Here is a 25,705-nt window from a genome sequence, read left to right on the forward strand (position 1 = left end):
TATTTAATTTCTTGTGGATTTGGTTTTCTTTCAATCCCATCTTCCAGGCAGGAAGGGGATATCATGAGGAAAGAGCATAATGGAAATGTGCTACTATTTAACAATATTATTTAACTTTTTATGCATAATAATTTTCTCTCTCCAATTAGACACTAAGTTTCTTGAGAACAGGTATCATATATTTAGCTGCTTGTCTACTTCTCTGTGTTTTTAAAATGGTAGGTGCTAGGTAGTAATTTTTAAAATTAATATATGAAGAAAGGATCATATAAGAAAGAATGATTTGCTGCTTTGGAAACCTGGCTTCTTAAGAAGTAGAAAGAAAGATAAGGAATCCCAGAGCCTAAACAAAAAAACATTTGAGAAGGAAAAGATTGTTTTCTTTCTGGACAGAGTTAAGAGTAGGGGTAAGCGTGAGGAAAGACTTCTGAGAGGAAGTAGAACCTGACTTGGTACTGCAAGGAAGAGATATTTCAACAGATGGAATTAGGGGTGGAGGAAATCCATTCAAAGAACAAGCGACAGCATGAACTTAGGTACAAGGTTAATCAGGGGCAGAATGAGAGTTAATGATGTTGAGTACTCCAGTTTGGCTAGGGAGTAGAGAACTTAAAGGATAGTACTCTGTGTTCCAGCCAAATGGAAGTACTTTTGATCTTCATTCTGGTAAGAATGGTCATATCGTTCCCTATTCTTGGAATGCCTTTTGCCTCTTATTTCTACCTGTAGAAATGCTACCCTTCATTCAAGACCTAGTTCTCATATTCCCACCTCCCATGATGCCTTCTGTGATGTCTGCTCCCTTCCCTGCCTACTCATTTGGATATGACTAGATCTTATACAATCTTTTCTTTGCATCTTTTACACAGTGCCATGGTTTGTTTTAAATAAGTTATTTATTTACTACCACAACTTTCCTATCAGATTTTGAGATCTATGAGATTGGGGAAGACATTTCATTTGTGGTTCATTTCCTAGTGCCTAGCCTAATGGTAAATGTCTGTTCAAACACTATTCCCAGAGAGGAGTTTCAAAAATGATTGTAATAATGATCATCTTAATGGGATCATATTGTAGACACTTTGGTATAATAAGTTTTGGTCTGTTAAAATTACATATCATTATAGTCATATATCATATGTAGAACTTTATATGTAGAATCAAATTGTGGAACTTTAAAGGTTAAAGGAAATTTCAAGTTCATCTATTCCAACTTTCTTATTATATAGTTGAAGAAACTAAGGGCAAGGAAGAGGAAGTGAGTGACTTGTCCATTGTTACACTGAAAATGATCAGGAAAAACACTTTTTTTAAAACTTTTTAAAAAAATTGAACCCCATGATAGGCTTTAGAAAGACTAGATGTGGGAGGTTAGGAAATTTACTGACAGTAGAGCTTAAGCTTCCTGAAGTCAGGAACTTCCATTTCTTTGTCCCTCAAGGGCTAGCATAGTGTCTCAGATACAGCAGGGTTTTAGAAGTATTTTTCTCTAAATTTAATTGACAGCTTTCTATAAGCTGTTTATCTGTCCAGATTATCTGCGGTTATCTTTTTAAGGATCAGAACTCAGTATTCTAAACCCTACTGCGTTTAAAATCATTTGCTAAGGGTTCTATGATGATAAGAGCCCTTTGAGAGTTAAGATGTTTTAAATCATGGAATAAGAAGTTACCAAAGAAAAATTTTGAAACTCTTTAAGAATGAAATGGATGGTTATTTGAGATTACTTAAGTGAAGCAGAGAGACAGAGTAGATGGCAGCATAACAGAGGAAGTGCTGAAAGTAGAGTTTAAGGTAGTTTGATTACCAGTGAATTTTTAGTGAAATAACTTAAGACTTCTAAGTCTCAGAGTCTCTCTGAGTCTTTCATTTTTAAATGAAAGCATTGATATTATTGGTATAATGTGGAGGAGCAGGTAGAGCCTTCTATCTATTAGGATGCTTTGGTCTCTACTAAGTAACAATTTTTTAGGGTGCCTGAGTAAACACTGTAGTTTTTTAATAGAACATTAACACATTTGCATATCATTATTCTGGTTTCCCTTTGTGATTTATTTTCTTGTTTAGAGCTCTTGACCAGATCCTGTATTATTTATATTATGTCTATCCCAAAGCACAAAGTACTCAATTATTGCTAAGGTTTTTTTTTTTTTTCTTTTCTTTCTCTGAATCTATAATGAGTTATCAAGAGTTATATTTCTTAAGCCAGGGTTTTCCAATCATAGTGGTAAGCTGGTATAAACTAACTTCCTCCATTGCTTTGTAAAATGAGATTACAGAATTTCTTTCCCTATAAGACTCTGAGATCTAAAATCTTTCTGAAATTGTCCATTATGACGCTCCTTGAAGACAGGATGGATTAGGCAACTTCTTAAAGTCCTTTCCATTCCTATGTCCATATTATCTTCCATTCTCTGATAAGAGCGGCCCCTAGTGGTGGGCAGTGTCAAATGATGAGCAGAATTTTGAACTTGTATCTTAACTTTTGTAAGATCTAGATTCCACTAATAGAAAACTACTTCTTCATAAATGTCTCAGATGCCTTCCTTTCACTTTATCTAGCCATAGAGAGGAGACATAAAGGCTTTAAATATCCAAATATACTGCAGATGTAGGCTTTAAAATTCCAATTTCTAAAAATGCAGTCTGAAAGGTAGGGATATCAGGCTGGCTTTATTAGCTCATGTCCCAAATACTTTCAGTTAGTTTTTTTTTTTTAAAGGATCATAATAATACCAGTATGTAGTAAAATAGGAAGACTACTTTATTTGGAATTAGAAGACCTGTGTATAAATCCTGATTTTGCTATTTGCTAAACTGGAGGCAACAGCCTAGTAGATAAAGTGTTAGATTTTTTTTTAAATGTTGGATTTATTGTTAAGAAGAAATCAGTTCAGATCTTTCCAAAGATATTTTCTAGTTGTATGACTCAGGGCTAGTCACTTCACCTTGGTTTCTTCATCTGTAAAATAGAGATAGTAATAACAACTACCTTATAGGATTATTATATCAAATGAGATAAAGTTCTTTACCCCCTTAAAACATTTTACACCACCACCACCACCACCATCACTACTACTACTACTACTACTACTACTACTACTACTACTACTACTTCTACTTCTACTACTACTACTACTACTACTACTACTACTACTACTACTACTACCACCACCACCACTACTATGATCTTGGACAAATTATTTCATCTCTTTAATCTTAAATTTCCTCATCTGTAAAAGAAAAAAAAAGTGGGAGTGACTCACTTAGATTTCAGACTACTATTATCTTAAGTCTGATCACCTCCTCCTTATTTCTTCACTCCCAGACTTCCTTCTAGATTCTATACCTATTTGCTCCTAGAACAGCAGGAACAATTTTTTTCTTATTGGAAACACTCCAAAGGGTGTGGCACTGTTGGATCCATAGGCAACATGAAAGGAAACTCTCCAAAAACATATAGGATTCACAAGTTTAAATTTGAAATGGACTTGGGAGGCTAATTGGTCTAGCCACTTGTTTTATAGATGATGAAACTAGGTATCTATACTTATAATTAAAGTTAGTTCTATCTGCTGCATTGAAAAAAACCCCTCAAAATTTCAATTCTAATTTAAACCAGCAATTATAGTTTTCACTGCACCCCAGAGTAAGTTCCCTAAATCCTAACAGTTCCAAAAAGGAAAAGATCATGATCTAATGATTAGAGACCTGAAGGATGAATGAGACCTACACAATAATTTAGCAAGAATAAGGACAATAATCCCAGTGAATAATATAGTAGAAAGAAAAATGGCTTTGGAGTCAAAGACTATTCTTTAAGCTGACATATTATTTGATCTTGGATAAATTTCTTGGCCTCTCTTGATCTTGATTTTTTCATCTCTTAGATGAAGAAGTTGGATGAAATTATCTTTGAGACCTTTATATATTAAAGCTTTTGATTTGCTCTAAAATTCTCTTCTTCTAACTGGGCAGACCTACAAAATTTTTAGTTCTGGTTGTTCCATGCAAATATTCTTCTACTTTACAGTCTTGGTGGGCCCAGAAAAGTAAAAGGACCCCAAAGAGAAAAATAAATGTAACTGAAGTAACTCCATATGGTTGAAGTAATGAAAAATGAACACAATTGAAAAACAAATCAAAGGAATTAATGTGAAGATAAATCATCAAAGTCATGATAATGTAAAAGACAAGAAGAGTAAGTTAGTATCCATCCAAGGAAATGAAAAGCATGAAATGTATAAAAAAATTGAAGCAGGAGGTGAATCTGGCACAAATAGAAATATATAAAGATGCAGCATGAAATAACAATTGGAAATCCAACTAAAGTGAACCTTTCAACTGGGAGCAACTCCATGCAATAAGAGGCAAAAGAAAGATTGCTGAATTTGGAGAGTTTGAAACTTGGTTCTGGTGATTAGGCTTAGTGATTAGGCACTTTTTAGACACCAGGATTTTTTGTTTTCGTTTTAAAAAATGAAACATTTCTTTGTTTCAATAAACCTACATTCTTGGATAGGGGAAAGGAGGATTAAAAAGTGGATATAGATAAGTAAGTGCCATGTAATTTGACTGTATGATGTAATGAAGGAGGGCAGATTATGGAAATTAAAGTATAGAATGACAGAAAAATTATGAAAATGAACATCAGCATCCTTCTCTTTTTTCCTCCTCTTTCTCCTTCTTCTCCACCTTCTACTTCTCCTTTTCCTTCTTCTCTTCTCTTCTTTTCTGTCTCTGTGACTTTCTGTTCCTGCCTCTTTCTCTGACTCATATCTCTCTTCTTTTCTCTGTCTCTCAAAATGAATTGATACAGAATAATAAGTTTCAAAATGATGTAATTTCCTGGTTTTCTAAGCATCAAAAGTCAAGATGTTCCTTTAGTTTGGCATACCTTTTTGGAAGGGATAAATGGATGAATAGATGAGTTGGAGAACAGGGAGTTTAGGGAATGGGAAATGGAGGGTTTTTTTGGGGGGGCAGGGAGGCACATTGGGAAATGTATAGGCAGGGGAGCTGAATCCAACTGAATCAATATTATATCCTTGCTTTGGAAGGAAAAGAGAAGATAATATTTGCTGTGAATTCTTAAACAATTATCTTTTCCTGTCTGGTTCTCAGTTTCTTCTTTTGTCGAATGAGAGTTTGGTCTAGATCAGGAGTGGAGAACTTTTTTTCTGCCAAGGGTCATTTGGATATTTATAACATAACTCTTGGGCCATAAAAAATTATAAATTTACAGAACTCAAATAGTGGGAGGTTGTTATATCTACCTTGCAGTTCATCATCACTTTGGCTGATTATGCAAATAATTTCGAGGGCCTAACATGCCCCACTTGTCCCCAGCTAGAAGTTCCCCATCCCTTGTCTAGATGATATCAAAGGTATCTTCAAAAATCTAACATTCTGTAACTTTATGAGTTACTTCTATATGGCAAATTCTGATTCTATGATCCTTCACTATAAAGGTAAGGAGCTAGATGGTATAATTATTCAATTGGCTATGGCCATTGCAGGCTAGTCATTCTTGGCCTGTTTGGTCTGAGGTATGTGCAGAGACCGGTAGGAATAAACTAGGTAAAGTTCCTACAATGGACTATGAATTCTTCTTCATTATTAAAATGTCTTTTCCTCTATCAGCCGAAACTTGGAATCAGAAGACCTGATATTGAGTCCTAATCTGATTTTAGTAATTATTTTACTATGATGTATATTGTAGGGAAATCATGAGGTTATATCCAGGCCAGAATAAAGCACAAAATCAACCAACCCCTCTCCCCCCAAAACAAAGTCAGATTTTGTTTTCTTGTTGCTGTTGACCATCATTCATAACAAAGTCAGGGATTGGGCTCAGAAGGAAAAATTGCTATACTCTAGCCATCTTCACTTAAATTTATTTCTACTCAAGTTAATTTGCATGTCACTCTGGGAAGATTTTAGGAGAGTGGGTTTTGTAGTCTCAATCCTCACAATAGCACTAAGAAAGTGCTGGGGTTTGTTTGTTTGTTTTTTTGGAAAGGGGGAGAGAAGAAGGAAGAATAATTTAGTAAAATGATTACAAAGTCTCTGTAATAGGTTGACCAGAAATTATTAGTAATTTCTAATCCAAAATCAGTTGTCTGAAATCATAGACCTTGAATCAATATCAGATATAGAAAACAAACAAAAAATAAATAAACTTAATCTTAGCCCAGAGCACTCTAACTAGTTTTTGTTAGTTGTCCCACTAGGTAAAGTGACCCATAGACAATGAAAGAGACAGTATGTCCTTGTCAGAAAGAGAGTTTCTGGCCTGTTCACCTTAGGAGATTGGAGCAAAGAGAATTTTCGTGATCAGAGAAGCCAAGCAGAGAAAATATACCTGGCAAAGGCCATCCATCATCATCATCATGACATGGAACCCTACAGAGTCAAAGGTATTTCATACCTTGATTTTGTTTGAACTCTGACCTTGTTGGTATCTTATCCCTGAATATATGTGTTAGCTATATGAGTGCCTTACATGTGTGTTCCCTTGTCACATATCTCTGTATCCTCCTACACAGAGGTGGAACCTGTGGAAGAATATGCTCCAGTGTATGCATTATTAGAATAGTGTCTTGTTTTTCTCCCTCTTCCTCCACCCCCACAGTGTTTGATTGAATCTCTTTTTTGAACCATCCTGAATTGTAGCTGGTAAAAGAAAACACAGTGGAGATTTATGAGCTATAGTTTTTGAGTGGGTATTGAGTCAGAAACTAGAATTCAGGATAACTTTTCTGGGAACCTATAAGTGAATAGAGTAGCCCAACAATTACAATAGAATTATTTATATGTGTACATTTCCACATTTTAAAATGATTTATTCATTTTTGAAAACAAAGTTCAGAATTGTCTTAATTTACCTGGAAAGCTATATTCTTTACATATAAAGTTATAGATTCAATTTACCTAGGAAATTATATTCTAATGTTATTTATCTAGAAAGTTATATACTACCATAATGCAACATATTTCTAAGTTCATGAATGTTATTCAACATAACTTGTCTTAGATTGTTCTTTTTCTTCTTTCTTTCAGACTGAGCTGAAAACAGGGAAAGAATCTAGATGAATAATGTCATAATGTAATAATAAATGCTGTCAATTGTTTTCAAAATGCCAATGAACAGGTGTCCCCTTTCCCTTTCTTCTTTAGTCTAAAGGTTATTCCTAAAAAGCAGTCAACATATTTTTGAAATTTTTTTGAAACTGAGACTTGTTTACCAGGAAAATACAAAGTATTTGTTTTACTATACACTACTCTCCTATTGACACAAGTTTGTTAAACTAAAGCCATTTGATAGCAAAATAGAAGTTCACTTCAAATACTGAAAAAATTTTTTTTCAAATCAGTAGTCATGACGTGAAATTAGTTGCAGATTAAACCCCAAGGTCACTCATTTTGTTAAATATTAGTCAAAAGTTGCTGCTTTGTACAAAACAAAACAAAAACAGAAATATCCTCTTGGTAAAATCTCTCAAAAAAAAGATCAGGAAGTTGACTAGGTTTTCTCACATGACTTTCATTTCAGAGTCTATTAAAATATTATAAGTCGATTCTTAAAAACACAGAAATCTTGGGAGTCATTTACCCTTCCCTCATAATTCTCTCAGAAGCTTTCAGAAAAGAAATCAATTATGTTTGAGTCTAGTTGGTACATTCTGCCTACACAGAAAGCAGCTAGATTTCTTTTTCATAAATCCTAAAGGAAACAATTAATTCCATATATCAAGTTAACATAGAATAATTTCATTTTTTATTTTCATTAAGACTTCTTTTTGACCAATAGAAGAGAAAGGAATATTAATCCTTTGCCACTATTTACCTATGCATTGTTTTCTTGGTTTGGGTTTCTATTAATTTTTATTATTTACTTAATTTCCATGAAGATTAAAAAAAAACAACAACATTTATTGGTACCTGTCAGCTCTATATCTACTGTATGAAACATTTTGAGACTTTTAAAATATCACAATGATTGATTTTTAAGAGAACTCATTTTTCTTGAAGTTCACTTTGTTTTTGATTGTTCAAACTATTCTTTTTCAAACTATTCTCCTCGAATAGGAGGATAACAGCTCCTCGAGTTAATATTGAAGGGAATTTAAAGATCTATTCCAAGCCCCCTCAATTCACACAGAAAACAGAACCAGAGAAAGGAAGGGACTTGTAAATGTGCTTTTGTTTACTTCCCTATCTTATGAGTAAAATCATGTACTTATTTTAATCATTAATTTGTAGATGAGGAAATAGGGGCTGGGCTCACAATCACACAGCCAATTGTATCAAAACTAGGGGTCATTGGAAACCAAGACCAGCAATTTAGACAAGAATGAATTTCTTATTAAACTACGATATATTCAATTGCAAAGCTCGGAACTCAAGTGTTTGGATTTCAAGTCCTGTGGGTTTTTTATTTTTTTTACCACCATTTACATTTTTTTTTTTTGTTTGTTTGTTCTAAAAGACCAAACATAAGTACACCAGAGGATACTTCACTAGTTAGGAGTTAAATTTGCCAATCCTCCCTCACAAATTTACAGATATTGTGCAATTTCTGAATTGACTATTCAGCTGAACGGTTGGCTACAAGGAGCACCCAGGAGTGTCTTAACAGCTGTATTAAATGACAGGCAACTTTCAATGCAGGGGAAAGGTTCACCTTCCCCCGCTCTTCCTCTCATCATGTTTGCTATATTTCTAGCTTTGAGTCCTTGGTAACTGCTAATTAGAAACTGTCATCCTAGAGCATGAGAAATCGAATGGACAGGGCAGCTCTCTGTAGATGTGTTGTGTTGTGTTGTTTGTGTCTGTGTTGGAGTGGTAGTGCTGGTGGTGGTGCTGCTGCTGGTAGTGGTTGTATGGAGAGGAGAGAGGAAATAGTAGGCTGAAAGTGGGCGTTTAGAGAGGAAAGGAGTATAAAAAGTTAATTGAATTTGTGGCAGGTGGAAAAAAGTTCACAGACTTCTTGGGCTAACTGCCCAATGAGAGTTTTATCTGGAGTTTTTCTTCTAAACGCAACAAGTTTAGAGTTTGAGGATCATTTCATTTTTACAGAATAGAAAGTCAAGGCCCAGAGAAGTTAAGTGAGATTTGCCCATTAAGTAGCAGTCGGAATTCGAATACAGTTCTTCGATTTTTAATTCAGTTGTTCGTTCTCCTTCCTCTACTTGTCGGGTTGTGATTTAATAGCCAGAATCCCAGTCCTACAAATGTTTCGCCTCCTCCTCCCCCTCCCCTTCCGTAGCCATTTCCTTATTCCCCCAAATCCTAAAGTTTCAAGATCGAAAAGTAACCTTTTCAACTCCCAAAACAAAGTCTCTTTCTCAAACAAAGGCGGTATCATCCGGCCTCCCAGGAACATATTAGGGGCAACTGGACCTTCCTCACCACAAGGGCTTTCTGTTGGCGGGGAGCAAGCTAAACCAGAGCTGACAGTAAAGCGCATCTCCGGGACAGATTAACTCCGGGCACAGGCTACCAAAAGCGAGTGTCCTGAGTTTACTTTTCCGCCTGGCTTCAATCTGACTTTTATCTTCGCTCTCCTCCTCTCCTACAGCCCCGTCTTAACGAATTCCAGACTTTCTACTCAGGAGGGGCAGGAATTCAGCCCCAGCGCTCTTTCGGTTCCCTCCAGGGATTTCGGTTAGCTGGGAAAGATTGTTCCATGCCTAGCAGGAACTTCCAGTTAAAGCATACCTTTTGTGAGTTGCCTAGGTGCACCTTTTGAGGGTCTGGTGTTTTTTTTTTTTTTTTTCTTCCTTCTCCCCCCCTCCCTTCCCTCGTACTCCCCGAGCCTTGGCTAAGAGAATAATAACATTAATATGTTCAATGCCATTCCCCTCCCCCCTCAAGTTCCATTCCCTGGCAGATTAAGGATTTGTCACTCCTGCTGCTTTCCCCCTTTCTTATAGTCTCCTTCTGAGCAGGGTAAGGAAATCTCGGCTTGAGGACAACTAGCTCCCGAAGACTGGATTGGGAAGCAGAAATCATTCATTCTACAAACATAAAAGAGAGAGTGATGTGGTGCAGGAGGTTTTCGGTTGGTATCCAGGCTCTGCTTACTACCAGTGCTGTACTGGGCTCCGTCACATTCTCCCCGGGTCACATTCTGTGTAAAATAAGGGGGTCAAATTTGACTGTCTCTAAGGTTCTCTCTAGCGTCTGATCTTATGATTGTAGGAACATCTCTACCTTTCTCTAAACGTGCAACTGAAAACGCACATTTCCAGTATTTCCTTCAAACACAGGTTCTGAGACCGGGGAGTGGTGGGAGAGGGAAAGGAGGATTTATGCCAGCCCAACTGTTGTCCGAAGAGGCCAAAAGGAGAAGCACTTTGCAAGTTGACGAAGAAAGACGCTTAGTGGAGAAGTCATTAAGCAAACTGGGTTCAACTAGGTGGCCTAGATGATAGACTGCCGAGCCTAGAATCAAGAAGGAACTCTTTCTGAGTTCAAATTTGACCTCAGACTTTTAGTAGCTTCCAGGACAAGTCACAACCTTTCTATCTGTTTTCAAATCTATAAAAAATGTCAACCCGCTCCAATCTTTGTCAAGAAAACTCTGAACGGTCAAGTAGTGTCGAAGTCGACAGAAAAAACGATTGAACACAATGGATAAACTAGAGGTGCATTGTAAAGAACTCTGAATTTGCATATTTATCTATATATCTACACACTCAAACACACACACACACACACACACACACACACACACACACACACACACACACACACACACAAAATGCGATCCAGGACCACCATGGCCACTGACGAGGAAAGTCATTTCCTTTCTGCGTCTCAGTAGCCTTTAAAATGCAGATAAAATAATACTTAATCCCCTTCTCTTGGAATCAGTGTAGGCTCAAATAAGATAATACATGCAAAGGGCTTCTTAATCCGTAAAGTGCTATATAAATGTCAGTATTATTTCTAGCAGCTGTGTGACCATGTAACGTTAGTACTCTTCTCCCAGTCTCAGTTCCTCTTCTATGGAGATGGTTGGGCTGGAAGATCTTTCAGATCCTTTCTAGCTCAAACAGTGTAGCGTTCTTCTGGGAGATTTGGAAGTGGTAGAAGGCCGAGAGCGACGAACTAACAAGAGGGGGGCTTTGAGGTCAGCTTTTGTAAAGACCAAGTATGCAATCGTATGCAATCAGAAATCCAAAAAGGGAAGCCCCCGCCCTCTTCCATTCTACTTCTTGCCCCTCAAAGAGTTGCTTATTCCTCCTCGGTGGGGGGGAAGTGATGGGGGAGCAAGAACCCCTCCAAAGGGAGAGTCGCTCCTTTCAAAGAGAAGCGACCTCCCCCCCCCCCCCTTTAGTTCCTCAACACCTCCCCCCACACATACCGCCCCCGCTCCTTGCCTCTCGCCTTCCAGGCCTCCCAGCGAGCTTCTCTGGGAGTTTCTCAGGCTGTCACCAACCTGAGAAGTCCTGCCTTCCTCCGCCCCCCACCTCCCCAGCAACCCAGGGAAGTTACAGCCCCCAAGGGAAGGAGGTGGAGACCACCCACGGTGGCCTTTTATCTGGGAAATATATTTCAGGGCAGGGGGTGGGGCTCGGCCAGGGGAATGGAGGCCCAAAGCGAGTCCTAATGATGTGTTTAACAAATGGGGAGGATGCGAGGCCTGGGCCGGGGAGTGGAGAGTGCAGGCGGTGCGGGCCCAGGAGAAATGGGGGCATTGGCCCCCTGGGCAAGGAAGAAACCAGACTCTGAGGGTGACTAAAAACACCGACACATGGAAACTGGGGGCTATATTTTTTAATCGGAAAAAATTATAAAACAAAACAAAACAGCACACACAACACCAAACACCAAAATAATACCCCCACGTACGTGAACTCACATGTAAACAAGAGAAGAGAAGCTGCTAACAGCTGCCCTCCCCTCTTCCCTCCTCCCTTCCCCCACAGACAGCCCGGAGCCACCTAATGCCTCGGAGCTGGAGGATGGGCATAAAAAAGAAAAGAGGGAGGCGGGAGACCTGGGGAAAGGGGCTCAGGCCACTGATCTTTCAAAACAAGGGAGACTGAAAAATTTACGGGGAGAAAACAACCGAAGGCGGCCGGTTCTTGGCCCGGGACAAAAACACAACGTGTTACATAAAGTTCCCCGGACTGCGCACCGATCTCGCCCTCTAGCCAGGGCATGCTCAGTGAGAGGGAAGGGGTGCGGTTTATCAGGAGGTAGTCACCTGGGGAAGGGGGTCAGCCATCTATGAGTCGTGGTCGGGTGATGGAAGAGTTAGGAAAAGGGAGGCGAGGGAGAAAGAATAGGAGAAGGAAGGAGGAGAAAGATCTAGAAGGATGGTGAATGAAGAGAGGAGGATGCGAGCTAGAGGACAACAGGAGGAAGAAAACATAAGGAAAAGGACACAAGAAGAAGGGTACTGGAGGAGAAGCTAGGTCGTAGGCTGAAGCCTATTCCCATTAGACAAGATTCATTAAGAAACTTTCAAGCCGATTTTAATCATATTAACAGCCCTCCGGACATAATTTGGGCTGAAAAGAACGAGAAAGACTAGATAAAAGCATGAGGAAGAAATCTGAGGAGAAAGAGAGGTCAGGGCAGTTCAGGGAGCAGCAGTTCCTCGAATTTTTAGAGAATAACAATCTTTTCATCTCTCCCTACCTCTCAATTGCCTTAGTTTTAAGCTACTTTAGGCAACCAGGGGACACATTTCACAGAAGTGTGAAAACCAGAGTTTTTAGAAAATGCATTATTTTGTGATTTTTTTCCCAATAAAGATAGAAAGTGGAAGTAGGAAAAGATGAGTCAAGGAGGTTGAGACTGGAGGAAGACGAATAGAGAAAAGAAAAATTCGGAAAAATTTGAGTTAGAAGAGATTTGGAAGATATTTTAGTAAAATTCAAACCTAATTTACAAATGTCCTCTACAATGTTCCAAGAGATTCAGACTATATTTCAAGGACCTTGAACGAAGTGGCCTACAGTACCTTCTTTTAGAAGTCAGTTCCATCTATGTCTAATGTCTAAAATGGCATTAATTTTTCTTTTTCTTTTTCTTTTTTTTTTTTGTTTTTTGGCTTCCATGTAATACAGTTTAGGAAGACCTGGATTAAAATACCGCCTCAGACAATTGCTAGCTGCATGACTCCAGGCAAGTCATTTAAGCTTTCTCAGACTCACTTTCCTCTTCTGTTAAATTGTGATAATATTGGCACCCATCTTTCTATGTTGTGAGAATTAAATGAAAGAATATTTGTAAAGCCATTATTAGCAAAGTGGCTGGCAAGTAGCAGACAATCAATGTTTGTTCTTTCTTCCACTCCCCCCCCTCTTAAGGTTGTTTACAATGATTAGAAGGGATAACATTTAAAGCACTTTGCAAATCTTAAAGTTTGGAAGAAAAAAAAAGTTTTACAACTGTTAACTAATATTGAGATTAACCCCCCCCCCAAAAAAAAAAAATCTAGATTTTTTTTTTAATCCGAGACAACAAAATGTTGGCTAGCTATATCACCTTCATCTTGTACTTGTAAAATAGATTTTTTTTGAGTCCAAAGATGTCTTAATCTTTATTCTATTTGATTTTAGTTATGACTCAGTGTTCTGTATCACTAGAAAGTAATCTAAACAAATCATTTTTGATTCTGACTAGATAACCTAAGTGCTATTCAATCTCTCCTGGCTTTGGGTTATCTGCAAATTTGATAATCATGCGAGCCCTGCTTTTATTCAATCTGCAAACAGCTTAATAGTGCAGAATTAAGTATATGTCTCAGGAGCATTCCACTAGAGATTTCAACAAGGCATTGAGTCATTCTGACTGCTCTTTCAGTCCAGCTATTAAGTCCATTTTGAAAACATCCAAATGTCCCATGGTCTGATCTCTAACTCTCATCTTGTCAATGAGAAATTTATGGAAGATTCAAAACTAATAGCCATTCCTTAATAGATAAGTGGTCAAAAGATATAAACAAACAGTTCTCAAAAGAATGCCCATAATCCTTATTAACAAGAGAAATACAAATCAAAATAAACCTTTCACTTCATATCCAGCAAACTGGCAAAAATTACCCAAAAAATGGCAACAGTTAATGTTGGAAGAGTTGTGGGAGGATAAGAACACTGTGATATGGTACATCCATTTTGGAAAGCAATTCAGAATGATGTAAATAAAGTGCTTTAATGCTCATACTCTTGGAACCAGAGACTCCATAGCTGGGCTTAAAAGAATCTCATTGAAGAGAGGACCAGCCCTGGAGTCAGGAGGACCTAAATTGAAATCTAGTCTCAGACACTTACTAGCTGTGTGATCTTGGGCAAGTCATTTAACTCCAAATGCCTCTTTTAAAAAAAATCTAGATAAACAGAACTTTTATGTAGATGATTGGTGAGATTCATCTAAGTAATCTTTCCCCAGCATCTAAAAATAATAATAAATGCATTTAACAGAAAAAAGGATGAGCAGTGAAAACAAAAACGAAAGAGAGGAGAAGAATTCACTCTAAGATCCATTTCACAGAAAAGTCAGCAGAGAATTTGGTAAGAAAAGAAAAATGTAGATATCTAATCATAGGCTCTAATATATTAAATAAATATCATAGGAATACAAGAAAATGATTTGAAAACCCCAATGAGAATTAAAATGCTACACCACAGATTAGGTGCCCCCTTTTATTGCAGATATTTCTTGATGTCCACAGTTATTGTTGTTCTTGCCCATATTGATTTTTTACTTTCTATGTACATATTTTTCTGTAGAAAACTTGTTTTACCCCTGTAGAATTTAAGTTCTTCATGGGCAAGGGTTATTTTTTGTCTCTATTTTCAGGGACAGTCACATAGTAAATGCTCAATAAATGCTAACTAAATTGAATGGAATTGAAGTGAACAAGTTGAGATCTCCAGATATGATTAATGCAATAACTCTAAGAAATTCCAGAATGCAGAACAAGGCAAGAATTAAAGAAATAAATAAAGAATTGAATTTGGACAGAAATTAAAGTTCTAAAAGACAAAAAAAAAATAACAGAATAATGTCCAGCATCTCCAAAACAATAGATTCTCTGGAAAAGGAATAGCAACTTTGGAATTGAAAAATGCAAAAATGGAAGGAAGATTGTCAGAGCAAGATCAAGAGAAAAAAAATTGTTATAAAGGATCGCTTTCTTGGAAAAGGAAGGGGAAAGATACAGGGGAAATATAGGCTATAAAAAAAGGAGACAACTATCTATCTGTCTGTCTTTCTGTCTATCCAAATCAATGTTAGAAGAAAACTTTAGATCTTTAGAAGCCAAGGTAGCTGACCTGACAGAATGGATTTGAGAATAACAGATCTTTAACAAAAAATAGAAGGAATTAAAAAACTAAATATTATTCATCAGTACGTTATATAAGAAAATTCCTCAGAAGTACTGGAAACAATGGACAAAGTACAGATAGATATAGTCCACAGAAATTTGGCAAAGAGAAACCTATCATATACCTTGCCTATAAAGGATAATCAAACTTTAGAATTTCTATTGAACACCAAATCTTGTAAGCATCTAGTCCATAGAAATCTGACAGAGGGAAATCCTAAATTTGAATTATCTATACAAGTTACCAAACTTCAGAACTTCAATGTTGAATATCAAATCTTACAAGCACGTAAGAGAATGAAATGTACCAGATTATTCTCATTTTCATGAAAACAGGAATGTACTATATTGAAAAGCATATGAAATATTAAAATTTGTTTGCATCTCCAAATTAGTGTATCCTGAAAAACTGAGCTTAAAATTTTCTGGCAAAAAGGAAGCTCTGAAAAAGACAAATGTGACCAGGGAATTTAACAGATAAATTCATCAAACAAAAAATCCTTGAGAAAGATAAAGCAGGAGATATCACAAAAAATAGGTATTTAATAAAAGTATTTGCATGCTTCTAGGGCTAGCCAAATCTATTTTATAAAATTCTCTCCTTGCTTCAGATCACTGAAAGAATACTTTGGAACAAACTTCAAAAAGAGAAAATAATTATTAGTTCTAGTCTTGTATTAGAACCCAGATCTTTGATTATGCAGTTAACATTTCTGGAAGTGGAACATAAGTTTTATTCCATAGATGAAGATCTTCCAAACAAGAATATGACCGTAAAGAGAACAGGAGGATCCAGAGACCCTCTCTACTTGACTTGGGCCAGAGAAGAATGGGAGTCCTTTCCTTTGTGATAGTTCATCCTTCCTTATAACTGAACTGGGAAAATCATGAAAATAATGTTTGGAGTTAGAACCCTGGTTTCAGGGAACATGCATCAAATTCCATCAATAGAAATGTATTGATATAGGACTTTCCTAAAAACACATTATTGTGGAAGGGAGAAGGTGCTTCTAAGACTTGCAGAAGGTTCTATCTGGGAAGAATTGACTCTTGTTTGAGTCTTTCAGTTGAATTCAATTGCTTCTTTCATCTAAATACATTGCCAGTCCCCCTTCAGCAAAGAATAGCTGTAGGTTTCTGAAGCTTCTGGCAGAAAGGGCAGGCAGATGGAGAGAAAAGAGGACTAGAGGTATAATATGATTGAGAGAAGGATGAACAGATGATGAAATTAAGATGATGGTTTTACCTGACTCATCAGGGTCTGAATATAAAGCTCCTTCTCTTGTTTTACATGGATTCCTTAATGAATTAGTATTTCTGGAAATGGGTATCCATAGAAAAAAGGTTCTTTGTACAAAGACATGAAAAGGAAACAATGAGGGAATCAGATGTAGATTAGTTTTGTCTTCCAGAAATATCAAACAATATTAAGATCATAGAGAGAATAAAGTATCAGTGGGATTTGAGAATATACTAGAAAGAACAAAGAAAAAAAAGGGGTAAATTAAAATATTATTTCTTGGAAATAAGACATTATTTCTTGGAAAGAGACAAGATAGATAAATTCAATTCAGAAAAGGGAGAAATAGGCTAAGAAGGAGGAAGAGAGGGGGGGATAGTCCAATAAAATTATATTCAAGCAATTTTGTTTTGGCCTACATAACAGGAAAGTGCCTGAGATCAGATTAGTGTAAAGCAAAATAACCCCCCTCATAGGTACATCATTTTGGTTTTATACACATACATATTTAAAATATATTCTACGTATATTCTTTATTAAGTCAAATGATTTTATATGTAACAGATTTTAATGGAGAAGCATGAAATTTATTATTATATATGCATATAAATATGGTTATATGAAATTACTAAATTTGTCAATAAAATGGAAGAGAATGCCATTTGCTACAAAGAAGGAATAAATTTAAAACATAAAGACACAAAGTTAAAATGAAAGACTGCGTCTAAATTTATTATGCTTTAAGCAATTAAAAAAGAAACCACTAGGTACAATAAGAATTTTATATGTGGCAACACTAAAGATTGATTCTGTCACGAGAAACAAACAGAGAAATTACATTATGCTTAATGATACTATAGACAATGAAACAATATCATTTAAAAATACATTTGTATCAAACTGCACAGTGTATAAGGAGTGAAAGAAAAATATTATTAAAATTCAAAAAAACATATAGACATCAAATACAAGTGACTATCATTCCTTTTTTCAGATATGAATAAGTCTAGCAGAATGATAAAGGAAATTACAAATTTAAGCATATTATTGGGACAATGAGATATGAAAAATCAATGATTATTTTAAAGGGAAATTGATATAATTATTATAAAATAATATTAAAGAATGTGTGTATTTTTCAGCAACAAATAGTACCTTTACAAAAATGGATCCTATGTTAATGAATAAAGATATCCTAAACGAATATAGAAAATAAAAATCCTTTTATGCAATAAAAATAGTAATCAATAAAAAAAATATCAAAAGATACAGACAAAATGAAGCCTAAATAATAAGGTTGAAGAACAAATCCTAGAAATAATTATTCTAAAGAGAATGATAACTATGTGATAATATATCAAAATATATTGGATACATCTATAGCAATTCTTACAGCAAATTCTTGTTTCTGAAAACAGTTAAAAATAGCTTAAGAGAAGATTAATAAATTGAGCTCACAATAGAAAAAACAACTGGAAAATAAACAAATTAACCCTCCTCAAAAACACACAATGAGATATTTTGAAAATCAGAGAATTCTAAAAACAAAAATTATTTAACTGACAAGTTAAAAAGCTGCTTTTTAAAAAAATTAACAAAATCAATAAACAACATAACTAATATGATCAAAGGAATAAAAATCAAATTACCAAACTAAAAATGAACAAAATGAAGGCATGGTAAATAGAGAGGAAATAAAGAGAAATATTATAAATGATGTCCAATTATAAACTAACCTGAGACTAGAAAGAAAATGGATGGCTATTTTTAAAATGATAACTAGCTAAATTACAAAATAGGAACTAGAAATGGGAGCAAAATCTTAGAAAGAAAACTCTAGAAAGCCATAAATAACAACAAATCTCTGGTCTACTTATATTTACATGTAAATTCTCTCCTAAATAAATTATTCTCAATAATGATACCTTAATAAACTTCTTTTATGAGACAAATAAGACTCTGATATCCCAATCATGGAGAGGAAAATAGAGAATGAGAACTCTAAATCAATATTACTAAGTATTGATGCAAAAACTTTTATAAAAATTTGGAAGACTACAGTAATATATTATGGCCAATTATATATACACACATATAATAGCATTATATTTGTAATGTATAAAGTATTTCTTTTGACTGAGTTGAATTTATACAAGAGAATGAAAAGATGATTCAACACTAGGCAAACATTTAGCATAATTAGTCATATAAATAACAAAATCCCAAAATACATGATCACACTAATAGAGGCAAACAACAACAAAACCTAATCTCTTTCTTTTTGACTAAATACTTATTTGTATTTACAACTCAATAAAGTAGCCATGGAAAGTTCCTTAAAACCAACATGGTGAGACTGAGATCTTAATAATTTTAAAGTAAAAGGACTTGGTTTTAAATCTCTGCTTTGTCACTTGCTACCTGTTGTGACCATGGGCAAGATATTTTATCTCTCTGGATCTTAGTTTCCTTTTCTGCAAAATGAGGGTGTTGGCTTCTAATATCTCTTCCAGTTTTAAACCTATTATGATTTTATCCAAGAGCTAGCATTATTTGTAATGAAGACAAATCAGATTTTAAAAAAAAATAAGTTCAGTTGTACAACAAGGACATTTCCCTTCTCCATTACAATTTGATACAGTATTAGAAATGCTGGTTATAGCAATAAGATAAGAAAGAGCAAAAAAAGAGGTAAAATTATCTTTATTTGTGAAAAATCAGTTCTTATAAAATTGAGATGTATCAGGATAGAAAATAAAACAAAATAGCCAACCTTTACATATATTATTAGAATCAGGAAAGAGAAATTCTATTAAAAATAGCTGAAATACATAAACTATGTGCGAATTCAGTTGCCAAGATATACACAGAACTTCTATAAATAACACTCTCTACAAAAATAAAGAAAAACTCAAATTGATGTAGAGATAGTTGTAGCTCATGGCTTGACATTGACAATATAATAAAAATGATAATACTACCTAAAGTAATATATCAACTAACTCCTATGATAATGAAATTACCAAGGGTTGCTTAATAGGAACAGACAAAACAATAAATTTTATTTGGAGGGACAAAAGCAAAAAATTTAAAAATTAAATTTAAAAAATTAAATTTAAATTAAAAAAATTTAATATGAAATGAAGGAGGCTTAACATCAACAGACCTTTAATTATATTGTAGATTAATTATCATCACAACTATGTAACATTGATAAAGATATGAAAAAGTAGTTAATAGACATGAAAATCAAGATGGAGAAACAATTACACATAGCAATCTCATTTTTGTCATTCATGAGATGTTCTATAAGCATATTTTAAATAATATATATTCTAAAATTTGTGTAAGAGTTAGTCAATATCATTAGCTTATAGTTTGTAGATTATAATCAGGATAATTTTTTTCTATCCTATGACACTTTTCTTATTTTCTGATTACTGATTTTTGGTTCAGTAATCCATTCTCTCTCATTACTCCTCCCTTTCTTACCAATACCTGAGGACGTAATTGTATTAGACCAGGTAACTTGAAATCATTATAGGTATCTTGGTAATCTTTTACTTTAATTATATTGAGCATTAACAATTTTCTAGCCTCTCCCCTCTCCTTTTCAATATGAAGTTAATTTTCCTTGGCAGACATAATACAAGTATAAGAAGAATTGAATATCTCTTTCATTCTATATTGTCATCATTCAATTTATGATCAATCAATCCAATATCATTCATTTGGAGGTACATACTAATATGACTAAAACATACACTGATTTATTTTTGTTGTTTTTAGCTTTTCTCATCAATCTTAGATAATATTTAACTTTAATATTCTTGAACTCTTGTTACAAGACTGTGGCATAATATTTTATTTTGATTATCCTTTACTTACCCTTATTTCCATATCTTTAAAAAATTTTTTTCCCTAGTAGGTGAGTATTATATACATGTTCCTTGATCTCTTTAGGTAACTTCTTTCTCTTTAGACTTCTTCCTCTTTGTATCTTCACTTTTGAGAGCTTCCTACCTCTCCTGTACTGTCTTCCCTTTACAATTTTAGTCCTTGGAACCCTACCTATGTTTTCTCTGAAACCTCTGAAATCTGCTCTTCAAAAATAAAGTGTATGTTGGCTTTGTTCTCTTCTATCACAAATTATAAAATAAAATTATCAATTCCCTCAATATCTCCCATTATTTCTACTTTAGCAACAAGTTTCTTTTTGTTGGTCAGAATCAGATAAAGAATTATAGTCTTCTAGTTGATTCCTCTACCTTATAAATAATTTTTAAAAAATATGATTAAGGCAAGCCAAGAGTGTACTAACTACACTGATTTTGGCAGAGAGTGCCAACAGATGTCCAGATAATTGAAGTTCCCCATTAATTATATTGCATATGTCTGAGCCAAGCTTGGGTTCTGGTTCCCAAATTCTTAATTTCCTTGTTTTGATTCTAAAATATAATGTTACCTGTGTTTTATGGCATTTTAATTTTGTTAAACATTTCCCAATTATATTTCAATCTACTTTGTATTTACTCCAGCATGTTGCCACCATATTTGTCACCTGTTTGACGACACCTCTGGTCTATAAATTCACTCTGATGATATCACATTTCTACCTTTATTGAACTTTATTAAAACATTCTTTATAATGCTTCTTCCCTTTGGTTCCCAGTTTTCTTTTTCTTTTTTTCCCTTCTTTCTCTTTAACATGCAGTTCTATTCCCTCCATCACATTTTTTCTTATCCTACTCTTTTAATTAATGTATAGCCTTTCAGGGCCATACGCAAATGATAGATCTCATCCTACATCTCAATATCTACCTACCAAATTTGCTTTGTTTGCTTAGCTTAGTATTTTTAGTTTATGTTGTTTATTATACATCCTTTTCATATTTGAGCATAGATATCTGAAATCATGCATTGTGTCCCACCTAATTTCATAGAATTTCTACACTTCTCTACTGCTAATCATTCTCCATTATAGATACTCTCATGGTATCCAGTTGAGTGCATACATACATAGGCAGTTTTCTCTTTCCCTCTTCTTTAAAGACCTTTTTTTTTTTTTTTTTTGGATTTGCAATAATTCAAGCAAATAACGCTTTTTTTTTTTTTTTAACCACCCATTGTTAGGTTTATTTCCTTTCTGTCCATGAGTCCACTATATCTTAAACCATGGTTTAGAAACTCAAATTCCACTTTATACATCATCATCTTAATCAGCTGTTCCCTTCACAAATCTGTCTTTCTTTTCCAATGTCTTTGCCTTTCATCAGCATAAAGGATAAAAATATCACATGTATCACTCGGGTCTTCAGTATCTTCCCAAGAATTAAAATCTCTAGCAATGTTTTCAATATTCTTTCTGGCAATATCATCTGTACTCATATGCATCACCAGGTATGGTCCTCAATTTTACTACATCTTGGAAAGTGCTTCATCTCTTATATACATGAAAGCATATCTTTTGTTGTTATTATAATGTTGACAAATAGTTGCTTCGGTTCATCAAGGAATCAAGCACCATTAGTAGTCTCTTCCTTCTCTGACTTTTACTATATGTAAAATCTCTCACTCTGTGGATCTACTTCATCATCTTTGCAAGACAAGCAGCTATTTTTTCTTTCCAGAGTAAAACTCTATTTTTTTTTTAGAAAGAAGATCACATACTTAGCTACAAGTATTCAGTGGTCCTCGTGCTTCCCTTAAAAAAAGGAATAGAGAAAGAATGGAGAAGTAAAAAAAAAAAAGAATAAAAAAGTGCAAAATACTAAGCATAGAGCAAGAGTCAGAGGAAGAATACCAAAAGAGAAAGAAAAAACAGAACCAGAGGATGAAGAAAAAAGTAACAAGGAGAAATTAGAAGGAAAGAAAATGATGAGACGACAAAAGAAAAAAGAAAAGACTAGAGTCAATTTGATACAAAAGAAGAGAGATTGGAGGGAATAGAGAAATAAGAATAAGAAACTTGGAATCATAGCATCAGGGTCTTCTCTAAGACATCCATCAATCAATAAGCATTTACTATGTACTTAATATGCGGCAGGTATTGTGCTAAAGGCTCAGGATATAAACAAACCTAACAATTCAGCTTTTGCTTAAAGAATTCTATTCAGGGAGAACACATTCATCAGACTTTTGGATTGTCCAAATTTTTAGAATGCTTTTCCTTACATCAAGCCTAATCTTTCTCTGCAATTTCTATAAATTTTTCTTAATTCTGCTTCTAATGCCTTTTTTTTGTATATTTCTTCCAATACTTGAAGATAGCCATCATATCCCTTTTTATATTCTTCTAAAATTAAACATCTGTTTCCTTCAATCAAGTTCTTAGATGGCATAAACCTAAGTACTTTTCTTTACTATTGTAAGTGTCCTTTATACACCCTCCATTTTTTCAAAATTCTTTCTGAAGAATGGAACCCAGAATAAAATCCAGAAGAGAATAAAGAAGAAGAAGAGAAACAAGAGAGGAGGAAAAAGAAGAGCCAAATAGACGAGAAAGAGAGGATGAGGAAGAGATATATTGCTGAAAAGAAAAGTAGGAGGAAGAGGAGAAAATGAGTATTCATTGAAGGATTTGGGATATTTAGCCTGCATAAGATGTAACTTTTATCAGAGATGGTTGTTAATCAGGCTAAAAGCCCTAAATTCTACCTAGTTCTGGCAGATTTTGCATCACCCAGATGCAAAATTAAGCATTTTGATTATGCTTAAAAACTTTAAAGGCTCTTCTTTCCCACACCCATGTAATATAAATGGTTGTCTCCAATTTTTTAGGGAGAAATTGAGCTTAGGGTCACCCCATAAATGTAGGATAGAATAGAGAGGAGACTCAAAACACTATTGTTTTACAGTAAACTTTCCTAGAAATACTTTCCTGAGATAGATGGGTAGTGCCAGATAATTATTCTCTTTTTTTATAAATGTAGTTTTGGGAGACCTTATTTGTGATTTTTGTAGGGCCTCCACCTACCAAATCAGATCACCACTTTCTTTGCCAGTGACAATCTTAAAAAGTTGCCAGAGGAATCTGAAAGATTAACTCACTTGCCCAAAATCACACAATTTGAATGGGTTAGAGTTGTATGAATTTAAGTCTTCCTAACTCTGAGGTCAGCTCTCTATTCATTATGCCAAACTGCCTGTCCAAAGAGAAATCATAATGGAAAATCTAAAGGTAGGCCACCATTCCAACGTGGAGGATTTATGGATAGATAATGACAATAGTTGTCTAGGAGGAGATGCGCTGAGAACTGAAATCCTTGTCAAATTAAGGATCCATAAATATTGAGGTATGACAGTGGAAGAATACAGTTGGATGTGTTAAGAGATTTGCTCATAGACGCAGAAGTTGTAATTATGTAACGATAACTCGAACCAGTTCCCTACTCGGAGTCTAACTTAGCCCAACAAATCTTTTCTTTACTCAACAAACGTTAAGAGCTTTTAAGTAAGGACCCGGGCTAGGTTATCCATGCACCTAGCTTCAGGAAGTTTATAGCTGAAAAGGGCAGGGAGCCCACCCACACTACCCACCGAAGGTCATTTAGATAGAAGTCCTATATAGAAGGATACGCTTCTTTGGGGACTAGCAGGGAAACAGGCTTCCCAGGGTTAGGTGATTCCCACATTCCTAGTCCCTGCTTATCATTGCTTGCTTTGATGAAGGATCTAGTTCTGGAGGGGGCCACTGAAGGAACAATGAAGTTAGGTATTGGGTGCAGTGAAGGCTGGGGAGGAAAAGGATTTGGCTTTTCGCAAATGCTGGCTCGGTTAGTCATATCATTCTTCCCTTATTTCTCCAAACCAGCTTTGGCTACACATAGTAAACTGGAGAAACGATTGCAAAGTCATTAGGAAACAGTTCCAAAACTGGAAACCAGATGGGAGGCGCAGGGACTGCTCGAGCGGAGAATGCGACCACTTTCCTTTCCTCCTTTCCCCATCCTCACCTGGGTAGCTGAGTAGAGGGAGGAGGGAACAAAACAGGCTCCCAGGCGAGGGAGGGAGTGGAGAGGAGAACAGAATGGGAGGGGGGAGGGAGAGAGTGTAGAGCTGCAGCTCTCTTCCCACCCTCACAGCAGGCTCGAAGCCTTCCCACGCTCCGCGCCCACACCCCGCGTCCTCCCTCCTTTTTCCTCCTTCTCTTCTTCTCCCCCACAGACCCAGTCCAGCTTCCTCCCATTTTGCCCCCCGCCGGGTTGGACCATCTCTCTTACCTTTGCCTCTGCGGCGCAATTTTCGTGCCGCCTTTTGCCTGCAGTCCCTTAAACTATTGGGACCAAGCGCTCTCTACAGTGCCTAGGGGAAGGTGTGGAAGGTGGGAGGGAGACGTGGAGTGGAAGTGAGTGGGTGGTGACGTCCCCCCCGGAGGAAGGCTCAGGGAACCCCGGGTTTGCCATTTTCCTCCCTCGCATTCGCCCTAGGCTGTGTGAGCGCTCTCGACCTGAAAGGGCAGCCAGGGCCCTAGGGTCATTTGAGGACAGCGGCCTTGAAGAGCCCGCGCCAGACTGGCTGCGAGCGCCTCCCGAATACTGATGCTGCCGAGTCGGGTCGCTGCCGGTGACTGACTCACAATGGGCCGCCTAAGTAGCCGAGGTAAAAAGCTGCTACGCGGGGAGGCTGCTTCAGTCTTTGGGGAAGCTGCCCCCCTGTCCTTAAGCCGATCCTGGAGACCCCTACAGCACTTTGGCTGCTCTGTGACTCCAATTAGGATCCTCCCTCTTTGTGCGCGTTTTTCCTCTTACCAAAGGGAACGCTCATATTTTGCTTTGTCCAACATAAACTAAAGATCTTCCCTTTCCCAGTCTTACCCCCTATACACACTTTGTTGAGAACACAACCTTTCCCCTTGGAATAATTTTCCTTCTCCTCCGCTCCCCACCCCTGCCCGCCCCCAAAGTTCTTGTAAGGAAAGCACTTTCTAAAACTTTAAAAGTGCTATAGAAATGAATAATTACTATTGTTAGCAATCTTGTACGAGTAATTTCCCTCTGAAAAATCTCTTGTGAGGAAAATGTTTTGCCAACTCTAATACAGAAATATGAGGATTAAAAAAATATATATTTTTATTGTCTTTTTCTTTGCAAGTTTATGGGTGCCAGAGAGTA

General features: G+C 36.0%; 1 long non-coding RNA gene across 1 annotated transcript in view; it reads right to left on the reverse strand.

Annotated features, from left to right (window-relative positions):
- LOC127549902 (uncharacterized) overlaps positions 1-25,157 on the reverse strand; it is a 224,553-nt gene extending 199,396 nt beyond the window's left edge. The window contains exon 1 of the long non-coding RNA XR_007950745.1: positions 24,815-25,157. This is a non-coding gene — a long non-coding RNA (uncharacterized LOC127549902). The remainder of the gene's footprint in view (positions 1-24,814) is intronic.
- Positions 25,158-25,705: the final 548 nt, after the last annotated feature.

This window comes from Antechinus flavipes, chromosome 2 (assembly GCF_016432865.1).
Source record: "Antechinus flavipes isolate AdamAnt ecotype Samford, QLD, Australia chromosome 2, AdamAnt_v2, whole genome shotgun sequence".
Classification (NCBI taxonomy): domain Eukaryota; kingdom Metazoa; phylum Chordata; class Mammalia; order Dasyuromorphia; family Dasyuridae; genus Antechinus; species Antechinus flavipes.